Consider the following 14,378-nt stretch of genomic DNA (forward strand, 5'->3'; position numbering starts at 1 on the left):
TATTGTGATATCGCTCCCAATATAAAACCTAACAATTCACAAATTCTTTTAGGTTCATAGGTTCATACTAGGCTATCTGCCCGGGGGCAATTATAAGCCTAGCCCGATTCTGTATGGCTTACGCCACCCCTTGATTTGAGTATACTGTGCCCTTTTTAAGGTTTAGTTTACTGTGCCTCTAATAGTGACAGGGGAGTAATCCCTGGGACAAACCTACGATCCCCCATCCACCTATCGAGATTCTTCTTGAAGAGATTCAGTGAGGTGCTCTGACTCACATGAACTGGAATTCTATTCCAGAGCGAAGGGAGCCTCTGGGTTATGAGCCTGTCCCTCCAGCAAGTTCTATTTATTTCTGTGCTGAGGTTCAAGTCCCTCGAGCGTGTGGTTCTAAGGGATTTAGATTTACTGAGGTGGAGCATGTCCATTAATTCTGGATTTGACATAGCTTTGTATTAATTCGGGATTTGACATAGCTTTGTATGTCAGGCATAGATCGCCTCAAAGTAGGCGGTATGCAACTGAGTAGAGCTGGAGTTTTTTAACCGAGCACCATATGGCATCTGTTTGAGACCCTTGATCCTCTTGGTGAGATACTTTTGGGGTCTAATTGCTGCAGGTGTCGGGTAAGGTACATCCCAAAAGGGGCATTGTATTCTATGAAGGGCCTGATGAGGGATGAATAAAGGGGCACGATTACCTCTCTTGATCTAGATGTGAAACCCTTCGTGATGAGGTAGGCTATGTAGAAGGTCTTTCTAACCACTTTGGCATTGTGGTTTTCAAAGGAGAGATTGCCATCAACTTGGGTCCCCAGGTCCCTAATAAATTTCTCTGTACTTAATGGGTTTCCGCCTATGTGGTAATTTGTGGGCACATTGTTTTTGCCAAAGGGTATGACTATACATTTTTTGGCATTTAGCTTTAAATCATGGCACTGGCACCAGTTATCTGTCTCTGAGACCTTTTTGAAGGATGTTTGTGTCAGCTGGAGTGTCGATTATGGCGCCCAGTTTGCAGTCGTCTGCGAACTTGGTGAGCCATAGTCTTCCCACGTTTGCCTGTACCTCGGAAAAGTATATACCGAACAAGAGTGGTCCCAGGACAGAACCCTGTGGGACGCCACTTGTGACCGGTTTCGAGTCTGACATGGCTCCAGCAACTCTCACTCTGTGGGTTCTGTCTTTGAGCCAGTTTGTGACTCATCTTGTGACATAGGGGTTTATATTTAAGCTGGATAGCTTATCTATGATGCCCGAGTGGGGTATTGTGTCAAATGCCTTTGCAAGGTCCAGATAGGCTGTGTGGACTACCTTCCCTTCATCTATGGCTTTGGTGACTGTTTCGAAGAAGTCAACCAGGTTCAAAAGGCAGGATCTGCCCTTGACAAAGCCAAACTGGGTAGGATCTAGTGTCTGTAGGTCCCCAATGTCTTTGTTTATGAGCTTTCTAGGGTGATTTCTGGTATGAATGGGTTTACTTTATATAAGCAAAAAGACGGTTTTGGATTCTCTGTCCTTTCTTCCTCAACAAGAACCAGATTGCCATTAAGAGGTACAGGAACTTCATAACAGGTTTTTAACACTTGTCTTATTTCTATAGGCTTTCACTAAGTGTCCAACTCTACCATACGCATCTCGTTTTTCTGTCTCAAAGTTAAACCCACAGGTTGTGTGCCGCTTCCTTAAACACCTGTAGTTGTTTTGCTGCTTTACCTTACTGTTCACTGTCCATGTCTACAGACCACTGTAGGCTGTCCATCTTGTAATTATTGAACATTTTTGTTTACTATTGCCATTGTTAATGCAATCTTTAAGGCATACTTAAATGCATGGTAAGTTTCTTAAAAAAAGTTTCAGTTGCATTCATTATATATACATTCCTCTTTCAACATTTGGTAGAATGCAGCCACATAACTGCATTCCTAGGATTATTTCCTCAACTTGGCCTCGTACTATATCACTCATTTAGTTTTTTTTTTTTTTTTGCACAACACTCAAGCATGAGCCTCCGAATTATTTCACTAGGTTTAGACTTAAAATGATTCAGGTAAGCTTACCCATTGCACTCAAGTTTTTACTCTATTTCTTGACTGTTGGGAGATTGCTCATTACTGAGATTGCTGGAGACAATGAAAAAAGGTACAAAGGCTGTTAAAAATGTAGGCATAGCCAGCTAAAAATCTTGACATGTAATTAGCATAAAATCTGCACAACAAAAAGCACAGAAATCCTCCCCCTAGCACTCCGCTTCCAAGTAATTAAAACGATTGCCCACTTTTTGCATTTGCTGACAGAATATTTTTATTACTTTGTTGACTGGGTTAGTCCCACTGAGCCAGTGACCTCTTTTATGGGAAGACTCGAGGGTGTATTCATTCTGGCTAGGGACAATTTTTGCCAGGGCACTACAGAACTTGTCCTACTCTTCTTTTTTTCTATAAGTGACTTTTACATCCACCTGAGCTACCACCGACTCAGATAGATGGGGCATCAGTTTTACATCATCTGAAGAACAGCAATTGTCTCAACAGAAACAAGAATAGATACAAATTATGACTTCGAGATGAAATCTACCATTCACTCATGATGCAGGCCATGCTACCATACTGTCACAATAGTGCTCATGTGCCCAGTTATAAACCATACCTTACAACTGTCCAGCTTTTTACAGAATGCCTAGATTTTTTTCTTCATATTTTTGGTCTACTCCTCATAAAATTTGTAGTTTCCTGGCAAATCACTGAGGATTGAAGTCACTAAATAATGACAGACATTTGAGTTTAAGGTTTCATATCCTTCAGAAAATGCATGCAGATTTAAAACCAAAAATGTCTAGGAACTTTCTAGGTTTATAACGGCAATTTTCAAACTCTGCCCCTGATTTTGTACCTTTGTCTCCCCATTACTTTTGGCTCTGTGCACAATTCTTGCACGAAGAGCTTGAGCGGTATGTTAAAACTGCAGAATGACAATGAGCAGCATGAGACATAACGTAACAATTGCAACACCGTTTAATTCCATGACATCATGCATGCTGTAATGATAGCTAGAAGGTCTCAGAGTCCAGCCTGACAGACTGAACATCCAACCTAGAAGTATCGCAGGATTTAGTACTGCTTAATGTGTATAAAAGATGTCTAAAAAGAGAAAATTATTTGGATATATGTATACAAGTACTTATGGTATTTTGCTGTGAACAGAATCAGAGTCATTTTCGGGTAAATGACTGTGACATTCACATGATAAAATTGTCACAGTAAGCTGCATGTTTCTGTACTAAAGATGTACATAATCATTTCCTTGACTTCCTGGGATGAAAACATCTTGCATATTACATGACTAAGAGCGTGGCCCAGGCGACAGATGCTACAGTCTGTGCACCAAGTCCTTTTAGATATTTACTGCAGCTTACCAGCAGAAACAGTAGAAGGGGGATCTTAACAATACTTCAGTATATAAAGCTTATATTAAACCATATAAAGCACAAACACTAGGCTCAGGTGTTGGCAGAACTGAAAATTATTAAGAATGATATGGCTTTCTATAAATTCTCACAACAGCTTAGTAATATTCATCCAAGGACTGAATATTTGCAGAGCAGATCACTCAGTGAAGGGATTGATAGAAAAACAACAAAAATAAGCAGGTACAGAAAGTATCATGCTACCATCTCATGTAACAACTGCGAGTCTCTGTTTATTGGTTGATATACAAGCAGAAAAAAAACAGAATATATTCAGCAAGAAACGATACACGGACAATCAGAAATAAAATCCGCTTCATCTGACAATGCATAGCCAAGAATACAGAGGCTTTATTTTTTTGGTTTATTATACCACCTTGCCCAGATGCACAAGCCTGGATACACTATGCATGACTGTCTATGTGCTTGTTCTCTACAGAATTACGCACACAGACTTAACCTACTTAAAATGAAACCTCAGATAGTAGTTTTTGCTCCTACAATAGAAACACTTTTTGAATGACTAAGCTCTTTTATTTATATAATTATAAACAAATTACCCCAAAGTTTGCTTTGGGAATCCCTTTTGCTTGATGACAAGAAGAGTTATTTCATGGCAGGTGCAGGTAATAACAAACTAAGGTAATGTTTTCCTGCGGTTTCTATACAAATGTAAAATTCTTTCCTGTACAAAACAAATACATTAATATTAGGACATTATAGTCCGTTCACATGCTACTTTTGCCTGTTTCTTTGCTTCTCTCTGTGGGAACATACTTCACAAGACGAGTGGTATATCCTAAACTTTACATCCCTTTCATGTAATTTACTTAGGTGCTGCGCAAGTAAATATTGGTTTAGGATTTTACAGAACACAAGAATCATCAGAAAATGTACCTGTTTTCTCAGAAGTACTTCAAGCAATGTGTTTGGCAGCTCTGGAATCTTGATCTCAGATATTTCAAATCACAGAGTTAAAAAAGTTGCCCCAAAAAAACAAAAAGGCAAATTGTGTCTCTCTATTTCAGACTTCTGCAGAGTGACATCATCATTTTCATCATCAGTGTACAGGGAAGGCAGGGCAGACTGGATAGGCCTGTGATCTGCTCCTGCTTCTACTCATTATGTTTCTGACACACCCAAATTTTTTAGTTGGCATAGTGACTCACCCAGTCAAGCAGGGCTTACAATATTTACATAATCACTGATAACACAAGAAAAGATATTTTCAACAGGCAAGCACGCACAGGTTCTTCAAGTGCAAAGAGGAAATAGGGTTTGCAGGCAGAGGTTATGCAACTGCTATTTAAATACACAGATTTCTGGAGAACTTTACTGCTGCTGGATATGTCAGAAAGGGGGAAATTAAATGCCTAATGGCAGAATCAAATTCCTGTTCTTTTGGTGTCCTTGTTGCTCAAATTTGAATGTCTTGGGTCTCTCTCACTGCATATTCTCTGGAATAAATGCTAAAACTGAGTTTTCCAACATCCTAGACATTTTTGTTGCATTTCTATCCTACTAGTTCCACTGTTTCCACCCATTCTAGACAAAAGGAATCATGAGTATTGCTTTAGTCTTATCCCCTAATTCCAAGTGACAGCACTGCATTATGGCAGACACAACATCATACATACAGGTGCATGTTAACACATTGTATGCTACCTCTAGGAAATGGCAATGCTTACTACATATGTAGCCTATCTGGTCCTCACTCTCTGCATGCTGAAGATACACTAAGGATCACTAACAGTTTTGTCAGAAGACAGTAACTGCCATTTTAAGATAAGTTCTTTTTAATATCATCACTGAGTGCTGGCATATTGCAGTACTTAATGAACTCTAATTAAGAGCTAAACAAGAACATGTAACTTTTAGTTATGCACTTACCATAACTTTGGATGTATGGGATCCATCTCGCCTACATTCATAACTGGTGGATTCGGAGCCGATCCGTCGGCTCCGACTCGGCCACTATACACTAGAACGAAGTCTCTCGTTGGCTGGGCTACCCCTTATCCCACAATGCACCACACCTGCTTCCCCAGATCTTGTTTGTTCACTTTCATACATACATACAGGTACAGAACATATACCAATAACTGTAACCAACTAGAGCCCTTCCAGAGAAGAGCTCAGCAAGAGCAATGTTTCCTCCAAATCCAAAAGGTAGGGGGAAGGAGGGTGGGTATGTATGAATGTAGGCGAGATGGATCCCATACATCCAAAGTTATGGTAAGTACATAACTAAAAGATGTAATGGGATCCTATCTCGCCTACATTCATAACTGATGGGACAGCGTCCCTAGCACCTGAACCCCGGGTGGCTCACTGGAACACACTCCTGAGAACTGCGGAACCAAAAGAAGCTCTATCTCGGGAAGCCACATCAAGCTTGTAATGAGAAATGAAGGTGTGCGGAGAAGACCAAGTAGCAGCCGCACAAATATCATCTATTGAGACTCTGGAATGAAAGGCTGCAGAAGTGGCCATAGCCCTGGTAGAATGAGCTTTGACTGGGAAAGGCAACTCTCTGCCTGATTGGGAATAAATGAAAGAAATGCAATCCTTAATCCATTTGGCAATGGTGGCTTTGGCAACTGGAAGACCTGACCTATTCTCCGCAAAAGACACAAACAGTTGGTCAGATTTTCGAGTCTGAGTGGTCCTATCCAAGTAAAAATGCAGTTGCCTGTGAACATCCAACTGGTGGAAGGTATATTCTGCTCCATTAGAAAAATTTGGAAAGAAAACTGGGAGCTCCAATGATTGCTGAATACATAAAGGGGATGCTACCTTAGGCAAAAAGGATGGATTCAATCTAAGGGAAACTCTGTCTTTGTGAAAGATCAAATAAGGAGGGGAAGAACAGAGAGCCTGAAGCTCTGAAACACGCTTAGCAGATGTTATTGCCACTAGAAAAGCAGTTTTCCACGGCAGGAATTTAACATCACAAATGGCTGCCGGCTCAAAGGGACGGGCAGTTAAGGAGGCCAGAACCAAATTTAAGTCCCAAGGGGGCACGGGATGAGCCATAGGAGGCCTGAGGAGCCAGGCTCCCTTAAGAAAGGACTTGCAAAGTCTGTTAGCAATTAAAGAAGGCTCTATAGCAACATGAAAATTAGATATAGCCGCCAGTTGAACTTAAGTGTGGAGACTGAAGAGCCAGAATGAAACAATGAAGCTAGAAATTCCAAGACCTGCGGAACTGGGGCCGTAAGAGGATCAATGCCTTGCTGCTGGGCCCAACAAACAAACCTTTTCCATTTGCTGGAATACAGCTTAACGGTAGACGGCTTGTGGGAAGAAGACAAGAACTGCATCACTTCCGAAGAAAGAGAAAGATCGCTAACTAAGGATAGAAGTGGAGCAACCAAGCAGCCAGTCGCAGCGACCGGAGGGACGGGTGAGTGTGTCCCGACGGATTGGATAACAGATCTGGTACTGGGTCCAGAATCCAGGGGCCCTGTACTGTATACTTCTGGAGAAATGGGAACCAAACCTGACGGGGCCAATGTGGGGCGACCAAAATCATGTGACACCCGACATGAAGAGCCTTCTGAATCATCCTCGGGAGAAGGGGAATCGGGGGGGAAGGCATAAAGCAGACCCGGGGGCCAATTGTGGGCTAGAGCGTCCCTGGGAGACTGTCCCTGAGAGGGTGTCAGAGTGAAGAACTCTCTGCACTTCGCATTGTTGGGGCTGGCGAACAAGTCGCAGCAAGGGAGGCCCCATTTGGCGAAGATCCGTGCAGCCACTCTGTTGTTGAGGGACCACTCGTGGGGCAACAGGAGAGTCCTGCTGAGCCTGTCTGCAATCACACTGGCTTTTCCCAGAATGTGTGTGGCTAAGAAACGTCGAGAGGCTATGGCCCAGCGCCATACTCTCATGGCCTCCCTGCAAAGGGGGTATGACCTGGTTCCGCCCTGCTTGTTTATGTGCCAAACTACCGACATGTTGTCGGATAGAATCACAATAGTACCTTGGGAGAGAGCATGATGAAGTGCTTGTAAAACCAGAAGCACCGCTCTCATTTCCAGGATATTGATGTGAAGGTGCGCTTCGCAATCCTGCCAAGTGCCTTGGATAGACCTGTCCAGATAATGACCCCCCCACCCTATCTGGGAGGCGTCCGTGGTCACTGTGGCAACAGGGGGATGAAGGGCGAAAGGATGCCCCCGGTCCAGGTTGGACCGACATAGCCACCAACAGAGGTCCCGACGACAACTGTCCGTAATCAGAACTAAGTGGTTCAGGGGAAGTTCCTGGTATGACCATTGAACCGATAATAACCATTGCAGCACCCGCATGCGCAGCCTGGCTAATGGTACTAGGAGGATAGTTGCAGCCATCGAACCCAATAACCGAAGAATCTGTCTGGCAGGAACTCGAGATTTGGGTAACAAATTTAGAACCTGTGATTGTTGAACCTGAATTCTCTCTGATGGCAAAAATGCCCGCATCCTTTTTGTGTCTAACTCTGCGCCTATAAAGGTGATACGCTGACATGGCCGCAGCACAGATTTTTTCCAATTGAAAGTGATTCCTAGCGAGAGACCCAAGGTTACTGTGGCCATCAGCACTCGAATCAGTAGATGCTTGGAGGTGGCAGTGAGGAGCCAGTCATCGAGATAGGGAAACACTTGGAATCCGAGACTTCTCAAGTGAGCTGTCACCACTGCCAGACACTTGGTAAACACCCTGGGGGCTGTGGTGAGACCAAAGGGCAGTGCACGAAACTGGAAATGACTGGTTCCTAGGTGGAAGCGTAAATGACTCCTGACGTATCAATATGTGATAGTAAGCGTCCTTGAGGTCTATGGAGCACATCCAGACATCCTTCTCCAATAACTGGAGAATGGACTGAAGGGTGACCATCCAGAACTTGGACTTCTTTACAAAGCGATTCAAAAGGCTGAGGTCCAAAATGGGCCTTACGTCCCCTGACTTTTTTGGCACCAAAAATAATCTTGAGTAAGTTCCTGATCCGATCTGGTCGGCGGGGACGGGCTGGATGACCCCTTTGCTTAGCAGCTTTGAAACTTCTACGGCTGCCAGATCCCGTTGACTGGGTGGTACGTCCGGGATTCTCCTTGTAGGAGGAGGGGGCTTGAAAAAGGGGATAAGGTAACCTCCGTTTACAATGCGAAGCACCCACTGATCCTTGGTTATAGATTCCCAAGCCTGTGGGTCACAAAACGACCCCCGACTGGTTCCAGAGAAGCACAGCCGGGCCACATCCTAGGGACGTTGAGGGTAGGAGGAACCACGAAAGGAGTCACAGTCTCCAGAGTTACGGGGGCCTCTGCCACCTCTAGGGCGGCGTCTTCCTGAATTCTCCCCCCCCCCGCCTCTGGAGGGGGGATCACTCGGTGGAGTAGAGAAGAACTTTTGGGATTTCCTGAACCACATTTTCCCTCCTCTCTGGGCCTTGGGATAAGGTCTAGAGTGAGCGGAAAAACGGGCCCCAATGGCAGTCAAGGTCTTGCCCTCCTGCTCGCACCGAATAAGAGTGTCCTTCATCTTGGGTCCAAACAAAGAAGACCCATCAAAGGGGGCGTCGGCGAAGGAAGACTTAAAGGCCTCCGCGAGTGGACACAAGCGTAACCAGGCTTGCCTCCTAAGAGCCACTCCTGTACCCGCTGCTCTACTCGCCCCTTCGGCTGCATAGGAAATGAGCCTCATGGACGAGTTGACAATAGAAGTCAGGGTAGTCATCTGGGCGCTTACGGTCTGTGCTAATGCCTCAGGAAGGTTACCCGCAAGGGACTCTCCTAACTCCTTGAGGAGGTCCCTTTGGAGCCTTGTAAAATGACAAAGATAGTTCAGCGACCGCATGGTAAAGGTCGCTGAAGAAAGGGTATGCTTCCCGTACCTATCCATGCTCCTAGAATCCTTATTAGGAGGATGAATAGATGTTGAAGCCTCTGCCACGTCCTGCTGAGTGGCAGATGCCACCACCATAGCATCAACCGCAACACCCTTGGTAAGGAATTCCCTCTGGGGAGGGGCCGAAAGAAACTTATTAAGCCTGGCAGGCACTGGTTCCGCCATATCAGGATGCTCCCACACCCTCCGAGAGATTAGGTCCAACAACTCGTCGAAGGGTGGAGACACCCAGGAGGAGGAGGGCTGGGCCCCGAAGGCCTTGAGGAAAACTGACTCCTCAGCGGTAGGGGCTTTGGAATGCCAATTGCCTCTCTGTCTCAAGATCTCAAGGATATCCGAGAAAGAGATGTCATCCGAGGACGATTTAGGGGACCCCTCCGCATCATCGAGGTCAGTATCTGAAGTGACGGATTCATCTTGGGAATCAAAGTGCTTCCTCTTACACAGTCTCTTCCTTGGGAGTTCATCCGAAGCAGATTCAGAAGGACCCCCCGGAAGAAGGGAACCCCCCAAGGGGGTATCCTCAGGCCCTGGGGCCCCACTGTCATGGGAAAGAATGTCTCCAGAGGCACCGGTACCCAAAACTTGGGACGGTGAGGTAGAAACCTGCTGAATCGGCAAGGTCATGGCCAGTACACTCCTCATGGCCTCAAAAGCAGGACCTCCAGAATCTGCAGAGGGCACTTGCTGAGAGACCACGGCGGTACCGGGAATACCTGCGGCTGATGCTCCGAGGGGGAGACTGGGCATCGAAGAGGCGAGCTCCACAGTGTTGCCTTCGGCCCCCGCCGAGGAAGACCCGGTACCAAACCCTGACACCGAGGACAGGGTAGGAATGAAAGTCGGAGCAGACAAACCCCGAGGGGGTCCCTGCTCCGACTGGACGATTCCGCTCTGTACTACCTGCACCGACTCCAATGGCTCCAAGGGGGTCGGAGGAGGAATCAAATGCATGGGATGTGGAGTCGGCTCCGAAGCCGCATGGGCTGGAGCAGAGATCATTTTATTAAAAACTGGGGACTGGAACAGTCTCTGGATAACCCTATCCAAATCCGAATCCGATAACCTAGAGGATTTGGAGGAAACAGATTGGGGCCGAGAAGACTTCTGCCTCGGCTCCGACAAAGCAGGGGATCGGCTCCGAAAGGGTTCCAGCACTATCGGACCCGAGACCGGGACCGTTTGCAACAGTGTCGGCGCCGAAGGAGGCTTCAGAGCCGAGGGGGAAGAGTCTGAGCTGCACACCTCCATCGGCTCCGAGACTAAGGGAGCTGAGGTAGGTGATTGGCCTCTCGATGCACTAACCTTCGGCTCCGACACCAATGGAACCGAGGAAAGAAGCACCGAGGCAGACCCTTCAGCCATCGGCTCCAAAGCCATTGGAGCAGAGGAAGAAGAAGTTGACCCTTGTTTCTTAGCTGTCGGGTCCGACGGACTGGTCGGAGCCAACAAACTATGCTTCTTGGATGTCGGGCCCGACGGACTGGTCAGAGCCGACGATCTCTTCTTTTTTGAAGCTGGAGAAAGCCAAAGCTTCTTCAAATGAAGGCTTAATCAAACCCCTAAGTATCAATTTGTTTTTTCTCTCCTGGAGAACCCTGGAGGAAAAAGCGTGACACACACTGCAAGTATCCTGTAAATGTTTAGGCCCTAAACAATACACGCAGACAGCATGGCTGTCTGTAATAGACATTTTATAATTACATTTTGTACACTTTTTGAACCCTGACTTTTGCTCCTTAGACATTTTGAGAAGAAAAACAGGTAACCGACAACAAGGAAAGGACCAGTAAGAAATGTATGGGCTAAAGCCCTCTAACTTAAACGGGCTTAGCCCGACACAACGGATCAAACACACAGAGAAGGAACTATGTGGGCCAAAGCCCTCTAACTTAAACAGGCTTAGCCCGAAAACTATTCCAGAACACTACAAGAAAAATTAGATAAATACACAATAAGAGCAAAGGCCCTCTAACTTAAACGGGCCTTGCCCAGTCCACTAGTAGCACGAACAGGAAAAAAATTTAAATTTTACACCAAACTGACCACAAATGCTCACAAAGCTGTTAAAACAGCTGTTTGTTTAAATACTGACAGAAACCCTAGTCAAAAAAGACCAAAAGGTCAAGAAAAACAACACTTGGCTCCAGCCAAGTCGAGACCACGTCTGGCTTGAAAAGTGGCAAACGAGATCTGGGGAAGCAGGTGTGGTGCATTGTGGGATAAGGGGTAGCCCAGCCAATGAGTGACTTCGTTCTAGTGTATAGTGGCCGTGTCGGAGCCGACAGATCGGCTCCGAACCCATCAGTTATGAATGTAGGCGAGATAGGATCCCATTACATACATGATTTGGGTAAGTATATTACTTTAAGGGGTCAGGGAAGCAGACTTAGCAAAAATATATTAAAACCTTTTTAATAGCCAACCTGGTGGCAGAAAAGCAAGTCCGTTCAAAGACCGAATATAAAACACAGCATTCTCATATTATCTAGAATTATATCAAAAGATGATGGAAGCACAGGTACAGGATGATTTAGAGAACTAGCAGTGAAGCACTTTGTCAAACTTTTGAGGCATAAACTGCATACACTGTCAAAAGCAAACCAATGAAGCTTTCCCACACAACTTTCACAGCATATAACCACAGACTATAAACATGAAATCTAGCTACAAAATACATAATGTGTTCACATACACAGTGCTGCATTAATTACACTGCACTTTCATCTACTCATTCATTTACATTTTTTCATTGTAAGTGTCAAAGCAATAAAACTACTCTTTACTAGCTCTGTGGATAATTTTTTTCAAATATGGAAACATGAAGAAAACGGCAAGAAAGTGCCTGATTCCATGGTGCAGAAGGTTGGAGCCCTTACTGTGATGCAGGGGATGATGGCTTGATTTGTGGCCTCAGCACTCGAGCGCTAGGCAGAGTCAGAGAGGAATGATAGTTAATGACCTGCTCACCTACTGGAGCCCCTTCCAGCAGTCAGTATCATAACTTCCCTTTTCCTTTGTCCCTGATATACTGCTCAATATCCATCCTGAAAGCCCTTTAGTTAAATTCCCATGCTTATTTCTATCCAACCCTACATTTCTTAATATAAATCAATATTCTTTTATTTTGTCTATACCTGTACAGCCATTTACATTCCAAGACAGTATGGACAGAGCAGCCATTACGATAGAAAACTAATGCTCCCACCTTTTATACACAACAGTTAGTTTGAAAGTGCATTTCCAACTTTTGTCATATAAGCACATAGTGTTTGGCAGGCTGATCCTTTATACAGTTGTTTCTTCTCATATCCATTTGAACCTATGTTAAAGTCAAAGTAAACTTTGTCATTCAGATTATACAACTTGTGTGTCACTGAACGAAAGTTCATTACTCCTCCTCAAAGTGGAGGCATTTTCACACACAATCTGTATTATGACAGCTAGTAGAGACATGACACACATTGTCTTAGACACTTAATCGACTATACATGAAAATTGCACAGAAAGGGGAAAGTTTTTGCTATGTCATATTTTCTGACATTTTTTGCTTTAATGAAAACCCTCAAACAAAAACTAAATATAGTGTCAGAATCTCCCATCCCCTATTAACTTAGAACAAAATACACAAAACTATGTATATTTTCAATAGATGTTTAACCCACCATATAGGAGTAAATTCTCCAAATCATCGGTTGCACTGACAGGCATTACTTGATCTAAAGCTAAAGTTACCCATTCTAAAATTAATGTTACAGCCTGTGTTCCCACTTGCACGGATTGCTGCCTATATTTTTTTCTTATGTTTGTTCACATCCAATATATATATAAAAAAAGCTTGCACGCTTTCAACTAACATTTTGCTCCACAAAAAAGTGCACTGGCAACCTTTAAATAAAACTTCATTATGCACTGTTCTGTTAAATAAATTAAAGTACTAATGCTGCTGGGTAGGCTACTACTACCCCCAATTCTGGAATATTTTTCACTGAATTGCTTGCTTATCTACCTTCAAATTTTGCATTTCTCACATCAAAGAGTACCCAGAACTCTCAAGATTAATTGCTTAGATCTGCAGTTAGCTCATCTACAAATAAATGCAGACACCAATGAGAAAAAAAAAAATAAAACCGCTATCAACTTTGCAGACACTTGAAGGAATCTTTGTACATTTTAGTCAGAACACAATGCACTGACTTCTCCTGGACAACTACATTCAGCTGCAGACTTCATGTCTCCCACTGAGAACATTTGTTAATGGAAAAAACAAGCAAATAACTTTGCAGATTTAAAAGACTTAGCATTTTTATGTATTTCATCATTTTGTCTTATTTTTCAAGCCTATTTGCTTAAAACACGTCCATAGCTCAAGCCAAAGACATCAATCCAGACATCCATCCTTGTAAAAACAAGAGGAATTATCATAATTACATATATAATATAAATCAGTACACTTCTCTTACCCTGCATTTTAGCAGCCCAAGGTCACAACTTCTCTTACCCTATACTTCAGCAGCCCAAGGTCGCATCATACTAACTTTTTTGTCCAGCCTTCCTTATCTTGTTTAAATTTAAAGCTTATACATCTTATTAACCCAGAAAGTACTTGCTTACTTTAATATCTTTAAAATATACAACAGAAACTGAAAAACACACACATTTAAAATATCCCTTACTGCATACTACCCCAAACTGCTTTACAGTATAACATGCAATTTACATCATGAAACGTTTTATACAAATCAATAATAAAAGTATTTTATTTACGGTTTTCCCTTTGTAGTTATGTTTAGGACAATAAAGTGGAGTATATGCCTTACAGTCAACCCACAAGTTTAACAAAGTCAACAAAATTCCAGTTTTTCACAGCTATTTTTTCTTGCAAAGTTGTATTTCACAAATGTGATTGATAGGTTATAGTCACCCATTTATTCACTAATTTCAGTGCTGGTCTTCTTCCTGGATCACCTCCATCTCCAGACTGTGGTTCACCGTCCAAAGTACCCCTGATTCTTCTAGTCATC

General features: G+C 43.7%; 1 protein-coding gene across 3 annotated transcripts in view; it reads right to left on the minus strand.

Moving 5' to 3' along the window:
- Window positions 1-14,378, minus strand: part of BNIPL (BCL2 interacting protein like) — a 783,410-nt gene that overhangs the window by 446,760 nt on the left and 322,272 nt on the right. Inside the window, exon 1 of one of the 3 annotated variants that reach the window (XM_044080031.1) lies at window positions 4,363-4,489. The exons of the other annotated variants lie outside the window; for them this stretch is intronic. The gene's annotated coding sequence lies outside the window, so the exon portion shown is untranslated. Of the gene's footprint in view, window positions 1-4,362; window positions 4,490-14,378 lie in introns of those variants that run through there. 3 annotated transcript variants of the gene reach the window in all.

This window comes from Protopterus annectens, chromosome 8.part0, assembly GCF_019279795.1.
Source record: "Protopterus annectens isolate FY-2018-M chromosome 8.part0, PAN1.0, whole genome shotgun sequence".
In the NCBI taxonomy this organism is placed as follows: Eukaryota; Metazoa; Chordata; order Ceratodontiformes; family Protopteridae; genus Protopterus; species Protopterus annectens.